The sequence below is a fragment of the Nannobrachium achirus genome (genome assembly GCF_963921795.1).
Source record: "Nannobrachium achirus genome assembly, chromosome: 23".
Taxonomy (NCBI): Eukaryota; Metazoa; Chordata; class Actinopteri; order Myctophiformes; family Myctophidae; genus Nannobrachium; species Nannobrachium achirus.
Window position 1 is genome coordinate 19,530,307 of NC_137830.1, and position 10,000 is coordinate 19,540,306.

A 10,000-nucleotide genomic window follows, 5' to 3' on the forward strand; every position below is an offset into this window, starting at 1 on the left:
TGCATATTCTGTATGTGCTGCATGAAGATGAGGGGGCTGGGAAAAATTGAGAGACCCACACAGCATGTGTGTACAGTACAGTATGTGGCTGGGTAATGTGAATCACGGTTGAGCCATGCAAGGAAGACTGCTTAGTGCTCAGTTTCAGTCTTTAAAGTTGTACCATGTAACTTTTTTTATAAAACAAATCTTAAAATTGTCCTAACTGTTAAATCGCTAAAGTTTTAGAACACCCAATCCGTTATTTTCAGCTTCTGAAGCCTTCTCTTTATACGTTTTCTTCTTAGCAGTGACAGGGGCGGGATTTCGCGCCAAAATGACGTAATCTGCATCATCTGTATACGTTGTGTATACGTTGCCCAATCACATCACCGATCATGCACACATGGTACACTACCGGCCAATCACAGCTTATCTGCTCTGGTCTCCAGGAAGCGCCTCCGCTTGGCTACAGTGTTTACCATGGTGAAGGATTTTAACCTCTTAATCCACAAATCCTGGCCAGAAAATTACGTTCTACCATGCGTTCTACCCCTCCACGGATTACTATCGGTCGTGGTGGTTTGCGGCGCCGCTCCGGTGGTCCGCGGCGGTGGTCCGCGACGACTCCGGACGAAAAACGGCCGAAAAAAGCAATACCGCTACTGACCACTAGTTGAGCAACTTACACAGTATAGCTTTAATGTTAAAAACTACAAACCAAGCCAGGAATCCTGGAGTAGTAATAGACTCAGACCTGCATTTCAACAGCCACATTAAGACCATTACAAAGTCAGTCAGCCTATATCACCTTAAGAATATAGCGAGGATTTAAGGTCTCAGCAGGATTTGCTAAAACCTGTATGCATCTCTGGAAGACTCAGCTGTACGGTAACTCTTTACAAGTCTACCTGAAACAGAATGATCAGACAGCTGAAATTGATTCAGGATCATCATGTTTAAAGCTCACCAAGACCAAGACTACTTAAATAGCCTTTTTTGTTACCTCCGTGCTCCGAATTGTCTGGTGCGGTATCCTCTTAGATCATTAACATCAGGCAATGGGTTTTCTGTTATTGTGGGGGGAAAAGGCAACGCGTTGTGAGCTTGACGATTTGCTATTTTCAAAAAGAATAATAATAATAATAATACGATTTTATGCAAAACAGATCTGGAACAAACTCCCAGAAAGCTGCAGCAGGTCTGCTACAATCTCAGTTCCTTTAAATCAAAGATTTTTCTGCTTGCTGGCTGCACATCCTTTGGTTTTTCTATCACTTTCTTCTGCACTTCAATTTTGTCCTCTTGTCTTTTCTTGTTTTGTTTTAACAAGGTGTTTTTGAATTGAATTCAAATGTCCTTTTGTAACGTGTCTGTAATGTGTGCCTTAATGCTCTGTGCTTCAATGTGTTCAATGATAAATGTTTTGTGTAAAGCACTTTAAATTGCCTTGCTGTTGAAGTGTGCTATACAAATCAACCTGCCTTGCCATGCCTTGTCAGCAACCTTTAATGTCAAAAGACATTTTGGACCATAAAGATAAATACAAAATCTGTCTGGTGCTGCAATTATATTTGAGCCTTATAATGAAGTCAACACTGGCTATTAATTTAAGTGTATATATATTAGCCTATGAAAATGACTGAATACAAATACATGTTAATGAGCATTCATTAAATAAATGTGATAACTTCTCGCAGCAGATCAAACATACAGATAATCCGGCAGTATTGGCAGTGAAAGCAAACGACTCTGTCCATGAACTACCAGTAAGACGCCCTAAGGGCTGAAACAACAGAGACTGACACAATAAGTCCATGTATGGGCATTCCCATGGGCTTAATATTGATGACACCAGGGATCTCCATATACTGTATGGCCAAAATTGGCCATAAAAGGGACAAGGACGGAATTCATTTGCAAGTGTGACTCGTGTGGTTATCATGAGGCATGCGTCCTGCGATGTCCTGTGCTGTGAAGAAAGAGTTCTTGTAGGTAGAGTTGGAGAGTCAAGAGCGTTGGTTGAATATGAAATATCCTTTTTATATCCTTCCACTGAGCTAGTCGAGTCATTAATGGGATGTCAGAACAGGTCAGCTATATCCATATCTGGAGTCTGTGAGGTCAGATGTAGATGTATTGGCCAGCTCCATATGGAGATCTAGGTGATGAGCTAGTCGAGTCATTATTGTGATGTCAGAACAGGTCAGCTATATCCTTATCATGTAAAGGTATTGGCCAGCTCCATATATGGCCATGTACGCTATAAAAGAAAATGTGCCCTGAGGGCACGGCACGGTCACGCCACACTTTTATTCTACCTACTGTATCAGTCTGTATGAGGACGGATTATGTCAATGCATTTCAATGTGAATGGAGATGTTCTTTTGAAGAAATCTGCAAATGGCATGAGACGAAAGCCTGAACCAGTGAGCTGATGCACTGGCCAGACTGAAGCTGTCAGCCTGGCTTTGTACCGTCGAGGCAGGCGTGTGGCATGACATGGCTTATGAGTATGTATGACCCATATCTCCTTGCATGGCCGTTGACCTTTGTACGGCCATGATGTCAGACAACATGTGAGGTATTCTTCCACCACTGCATATACCATGATGGTATAAGGTCATGTTGTGCTAGAACTAACAGCGGTAAGCCTTTCTATTAAAAAAAATATTGTTCCGATTCACAGCAGACGGTGCTGAAATATCCCATTGCATTTCTGTGGCCCCAACTAGATACGGTTTGTTTCCTTCCCTGAATATGATCTGTCAACCACAAAATGATGCTCCTTTTCATCTCTCTATAGCCCTCTCTGTGTCTGAAGCACCATACATTCATCTGTGCTTTAATTGTGTTGAATCTAAACCACAGCCTTCCTCTATCTACTATGTGCAGCCAGATTGTTGCATCACTCACAGCTCTGTTGGGTGCCGTGGGGTTGTGCGCAAGAATGCATGTGTGTGTGTGTGTGTGTGTGTGTGTGTGTGTGTGTGTGTGTGTGTGTGTGTGTGTGTGTGTGTGTGTGTGTGTGTGTGTATTACTATACTTGTAAGGGCATGATGTCTATGTACAGTACAAAAAAAAGAAAATACATTTTTTTTTCTGGTCCTCAAAAGAGAAATGAAGGTTACAGAAAAGATGTTTAGACTTTATAGGCTTAGGTTACAGTTAAGAAAAGATTACATTTGGGGTTAGGGATGGGGAGTAGACATTTAGAGGTTTCATTAGGTTTAGCATCCGAATTAAGCCTGCTCCATTCCCCTTGAAATGCATGGGATGCATGGGAAATCCCTGCCCATTCATGTCAAGGCTGCTCAACAGCACCGCTGGGTGGCTGCAAGCTGTTGTTGCCGTGCTCATACACACTCGGCCACTTGCTGGAGCAGCTGGCAGCTGTGCTCAAAAAGTGTGTGGATTTAGCTTTTGTGCAATGTCTATCCTATTGTTATTTCCAGTAAAGAGAAAAGGGAAGAAGATGAAGGGGCAAGCAAGAGAGATCAATCAAAGATCAATCAAGGAAACAAACAAATGATCGACCTAATTTACACATGGTTGGTTAGTTAAGGAAGGTGCGAGAAAAAGAAAATCTCAAAAACACAACAGAAGTCAGCGCGTTGTACATGGGATTAAGGTGCAAAATGTCAGCCATCATCAGCGTGTATAATTCACATAAAAACATACATTCGGTCAGCTGACGTGTAACCAAACCCTCCATGTCTTTCTTCTATCATACTGGCATGCGATGAAAACAGTTTAAATGACAAAAAGATTAAAAATCAAGAAAAGTGCCTCAATGGCTTCAATGAGTCCATTAGAGTAGTGGGTAATGAGTGGCGTACCTCTGGGAGGTAAACAGTGGAACACAAACACACTAGATGGATAGATGTGCCGCGCCCAATGTTTACAACCATCACTTTCTAATTTGTGCCCGAGTAGAGTGGAGGGAAGGGAGAAAGCTCCATGAGAAATCTATCATTTCAAATGGAAATAGCTACTGAACTATGCCTCCTGTAAAGGCACGGTCTCTCGCTCTCTCCCTCACTATGAGTTCACAGGATTGTTTTAATCAAGGGACCATGCATGGAAACCAACATGAACTGATTCAACCCAAGCCATTTACCAGAGAAGCAGTGGTGGACACACGTCTGCACCCCCAATACTTGAGTCAAAGCAAGCATATAGTCCTAGTCAAAAATAAATGTTACTCACTACAAGTGAAAGTTGCTCTGTCATATTGAGTTTAAGTACTAGTACGTACAAAAAACTAAAAAAGGTATTCAGAAGTGCACACTTCGTCATTTTCTTTTCAATTGATGCATTGGTGTATAATCTAGCCTCGTACCCGCCCTCTTCCGGAAACCATTTCATTTGTTTCTCTGGGAATCCTACTGGATTACGGAAGTTGGTCATTTACTAGGCTATGTATAATCTGTATTTAATTTGAGATATTTTCCAAATTTTAGAGTTACTAAAAGGGGGCCTTGAAAGGTAACTTAAGGAATTCTTTTTTACATTAACCACTTGAATTCCTAGCATTCCTTTTCTGAGGGGAACATTAGCCAAAAATAGCTGAGCTTGTAGACTGGCTATTTTCAGCAATGAGGTTTGGTGTTTTCTAAGTATTGAGCGTTTGGTGGTAAACTGTCTGAAAATACACATTAACGTGAATCCAACACAGATGATAGTGCTGTCAAACAAGTCTATGAAGCCATCTATGAAATCCATGAAAAGATGTTGCAGATTAAACCTGCAACATCTATACAACATGTATTGGGGGTCCCTGCTTCATCTCTCCCTTAGCTAGGGGGTCCTTGGCCTGAAAAACACTGACGACCCCTACACCATTGCCTATTTACAGAGTTTACTCACTTTACTTATCCCCAGTAAAGCCAGCTGGCGCATAGGGCAGCAACAAGTCCTTCCACTTCCATCTGTCTTCGGACATCTTGGTCCTCCAGCTCTGATGGTGTTGCAGGAGCTCCTTCTCTAAAGTCCTATGTCATTGTCATTTTAGGCCTCCCTTTCCTTCTGGGGTTCCTTTGTAAGAAATGCCACTCTTGGAGTTGGGACAGTGTTGATGTCCTTTCTGAGGATATGGCCACTTATGCTCTATTGATTATGGAATGCATGGCGTCTTGCTGGGTGATGTTGAAAAGTCTATTGTTTGAGGCCGTCATGGGACAGAATAGGTGTAGGATTTTGGATGCATGGATAGTTTATGGATGTCACTTTCTGTGGTTGTCCAGGTGACATATACAGCACTGATAAAGAATTTAAAAGCCATGCCACTTCACAGTCATCAGCCCCGTCGTACACAACCTTACATCAAATAGATTCCAGAGCAAATGAGCTGCTTGGCCTTTTAAACCTGTGCCCCACCCTTAATTAAAACAAGGAACACCTGTGTGTCTGGAAATGTTCCCCAGCGGTGCCTTTGATTAGCTGTCACACACGCACACGCACGCACGCACGCACGCACGGACACACACACACACACACACACACACACACACACAATCAGGCCGATCTAAAATCTCACAATGCTACAAGCTGACAATGCCTTGCGCATTGTGAGATGCAGATCCAAATATTGTCTTTGAAAAAACAATGCCAAATACATATTTATTTGGGGGGTCAAATTAAAGAAAAAGAAAAAAGGATTTTATAGGCTATAGGCCTATACCTATAGAGATCCGGCCGTAACTTGCTCCTCCAAGGGAGCTAGTTCTCTTGGTGTTGCGGGTTGCATGCCTTGTGTGCTGAATGGGGAGCTGGGGTTCGTCTCCTGGTTGGAGGCGAACTTCCCCAGTCTGAGTGGGGCACAGTATATTATACTATATATATTTTGTAATTCTTTTTATATATATTTTTGTTTCCAGGGACCCTCTAAAGCAAATATTTGAGTTAAAACATTTAAAAAATACCAGAACTACAAACTCGCAGCACGAAGATGCTTTCCCGGTTTTAATGGGTTAATTTCAAACAGCCTAGGTATAGGGCTAAAGGGGTTGAGGTATGTTTTATAATATTGTAATTTGTATTTGCAAAGTAACTAGTAACTGAAGTTAACTAATTGTATAGTGGTACAATAGTACAATATTTGGATCTGAGATGTAATGGAGATTCTGGGCCCTGCTGGGTACAAGGATTCACTGTGGCCCGCCATGAATGTTCTTCATAGGGGGAGGGGGTTTAACCCATTTAGACTAGGAACGCATTATTACGCATTATTTTGTGCTTTAACTATTGAAAAATAGCAGATATACAAGCTCACAGCGTGGCACCGAGTGCCACACTGCGAGCTTGTAGATCTGCTATTTTTTTTAATCATGATTTTTTTTTTTTTTTTTTTTTTTCAAAAACCTGTTTCCCATCTCAAAATATTTAGTTCCAGGGACCCCCAGAAGCAGTTTGAGTTACACATGTTTGCTTAAAAAATACATATATTCAAAGATTTGCACACATTTCACGACTTTTCACGAAAAATAGCAGATCTTATCTGCTATTTTTCAATAGCTAAAGTATAACATAATTTAGGTGTCCCGCCCGTGTGACGCCCCTGAGCACAGGTGCATCATAGAAGACCGACTACTGTAGAAGAAAGGACTCCTGCACACTGCCTTCATGACTTGCAAATAAAATATATATTCATTGGGAAAAGAACCTGTTCTCAATAATGAATATATTTTCATTTGCAAGTCAACGAGATAGTTTGCAGGAGTCCTTTCTTCTACCGTAATGGATTCACAAACCGTATTACTTCCTCTTTCTGTGTCAGGCATGGACAGATTACTCACACAGGTCCCTGCATGGGCCAATTATCTTTTAGGGCCCCCACCACCTACAATCCAGTCAGGTATAGGCATGCAAACACACTATTCCTGTCACAGTGGTGGAAATTTAAGTAACTAATAGCCTACAATCTTGAGGTATTTGACTTTAGTGGAGTATTAGCAATTTTCATTGCTTTTGCACTGAAAATTTCAACAAGAATGGAGTGGTTTATTGCCATCCGCGGATTTCAGCAAAAAAATCAAAAACTAAAAACACTCCATTCCCATTGAAAAGTATTGGCAGAATGCGGTCGCATAGGTAAAATTCAAGTTTGTGTGACGGTGCTCTAAGGGCACGATCACACCATACTTTTAAGGGGGTTCCAGCCGGTGGTCACCGTGTCCTAGTAATTGATTTTCAATGGGAGGCGGGCGGTTATTTTGGCCGCACAGAGAAGTTTAGGGGCGGCGAGGCAGGCGGGCGGGCGCAGTCCCGTGAAATCACGCGCATGCTCGTTTCCTGCATGCCTACAATATTTGCCTCTGAGATGTAGTGGAGTAGAAGTAAAAGTATAAAAAATTGGAAATACTCAAGTAGAGTAAAAGTATCTGAAAATTGTATTTAAGTACTTCAGTAAATGTTACTTTACACCACTGCTGGTAGTCAGAGGCGGGTATGGTGCAGCCGTGGAGCACCTCCCTCAGCAGATCTCTCTTGTCAGATCTCCCGTCTCAGGTACGATGGCAAGTCTACAGGGTCAAAAATCCTAAAACAGTAAAGAGACTTGCCGTTTTGTATCCGACTCGGCCTCGGCCTGGGACTGCAGAGGGGCACACACTCGGGGACCACCTCCAGGGACCCCTGGAGGTATCGCGGAGCTCCAGGGACCCCCTGCCGGCGGTGCTTCGCCTCCCGTGTAGACGCAAAAATGACCCCTCTAACGGGGCTGCTCACGGTGAATTCCCACGGACCACTGCTCCGGGGACCCCTGTGACGGACGCAAAAGTGGTCGTGCCGCCTAGTGGAGGACCCCGCAACTGCAACCCGCTTAAAGGGGCGTAACTCCGCCTCTGAGTGACTGGGAGAGCCGGGGCCGTGATTGTAGCGGATCGACATGCTAATTTTCTCCAAACGCTCTCCCGGCCGCAGCTCAACCCCCGTGCGGGCTTCGGTCGCATGGGTACCTGGCTCGAGTCTGAGGCCCGCACGGCAGACGAGCTGCGGTCGGAGAAAGCCTGGAGCTTGTCGATCTGCTACTCAGGGTTATTTTTACCATTTTTTATTTAAATTTTTTCCCGGGGTCCGCGAACGGCGTGGCGGGGCCGCGGTGCTCGGTGGGCGGCCAGGGGGGTCCCCGGCCGAGCCACGGCCCGTGGAGTGGAGCAGTAGCTTGTAGATCGTGTTGAGAGAGATTTCCGACACAAGTATTCCCAACTATCTAAAAAGTGTTACTTCAAAAAACTAAATACAACACTTTATCATGATATAATAATCAAACTGGTAGCGATGATGGATATCAATGCAAGAGTCTTCCCTTGAGTTTCCCTTAAAGGGGAAGACCACCCATTTTCAATATTGAACTATGTCATTAATATACCTTAGAGGAGTTGTGTGGAAAAAAAAGAAAGTTCCCCCTCTTTTGTGTTGCCTAGAACTGGAGGATTGATCCTCCAGTTTGATCAGATTGATCCTCCAGTTTTAGGCAACACAGAAGAGGGGGAACCTTTTTTATTTATTTCCACACAACTCTAAGGTATATTAATGACATAGTTCAATATTGAAAATGGGTGGTCTTCCCCTTTAATTTGTCTCCAGCCACTAATTACTATTTTGCATATACAATTTGCTGAGAGACTGATTGGATTATTGTGTAACACTCGAGCCTACATTATCATAATTCTATGGAACATGCTTAGATAATTGAATGCTAACAGTTGCATACATGCAGTACTGTAAAGCATGCATAACAAATTAAAGCGGTACGTTGAAATTGAAAACAAAAGCGCCCCATGCATATAGTGCATAATTATTTTTCTAGCATTTCCCTATTTTAAGGAGTTCTTTCTCATATCACACATTTTAATTACTTTATTTTGGAAGGGAGGATGGATATTGACTAATTTCAGATCATTTAAATTTGCAAAGCCATATGGCATAATATTTTCTAATAATCGCTAAATTCATTTTGAAATGATATTGTGTATTAGTCATACTATTCTGTCGCCATTTTAGACAGTGCATCTCAAACTCCTTTAGGGTCCACTCGAAATTCTTTTCAACATTCCAAACATTTGCGGCCCACCCAACTGACCACTTAAGCCGAATGGCTGCCGTGTTAAAAACACATTCACTGCCATGGACGACTTAAGTCTTCAAACAGAATCTGACGCTTCACCGCATTCGACGACTTAATCCGTCAAACAGCATTTCCGGTTGTAAACACTAGACTGTAGTCTCCCGCACCGTGCATTACTTTATTGATCAATCAATCGATTGTGTTCCACCTTGGATCAATGGAACTATAGTATACTTTACGTTTTTCTTTATTGGTATACATATTCAATATACATTTTAGCACACAATGGCTCGCGATGCGAGGCGTTGTGTGCTTGTAGATCGGCTATCCTCGGCCCACAGGTTGAGGGCCTGTGATTTAGGACAGTAGTTGTGGCAAGGACTCCTGGATTGATATTATATATACCCCCATCTGAAAATGTTTTGTACCAGGGACCCCCGGAAGAGAAGATTTGTGTTTTAAAAGGATTTTATATTTTGGAGCAGTGCTCAGCCAACCGCTCCTACATCTGGCTTTGTCCATTTGTCCTGAGAAAAGGGACACAGAGGGTGACATTGGCCAAGCTATGCGAGACGCTTAATGAAATTAACTCCCCTTCACACTGGGTGAGATTCTTTCAAGATTTTTCAGAAATCTTGCAGCTTCAGCTATTTTTATTTAATTTTATAGCCAATGTATAAATTAAATTAAATTAAATTCATAAAGTGAAATGATGTCTGTATTAATGATGTCTGTATTAACACATTTTGCAGGGGACCCCTGCAAAATGTGTTACAGCACCTTGACATCCCTGGAACCCACCCAAGGACCCCTGGGGGTCCCCGGACCCCACTCTCAGAACTAGTGATTTAGGAGACTGCTTGCACATATGCCAAAAACAGTTTTAGCTTTGCCTAAAGACAAATAAACCACACTATTATTAACTGTTATTTAGACGTTATTGATATTATA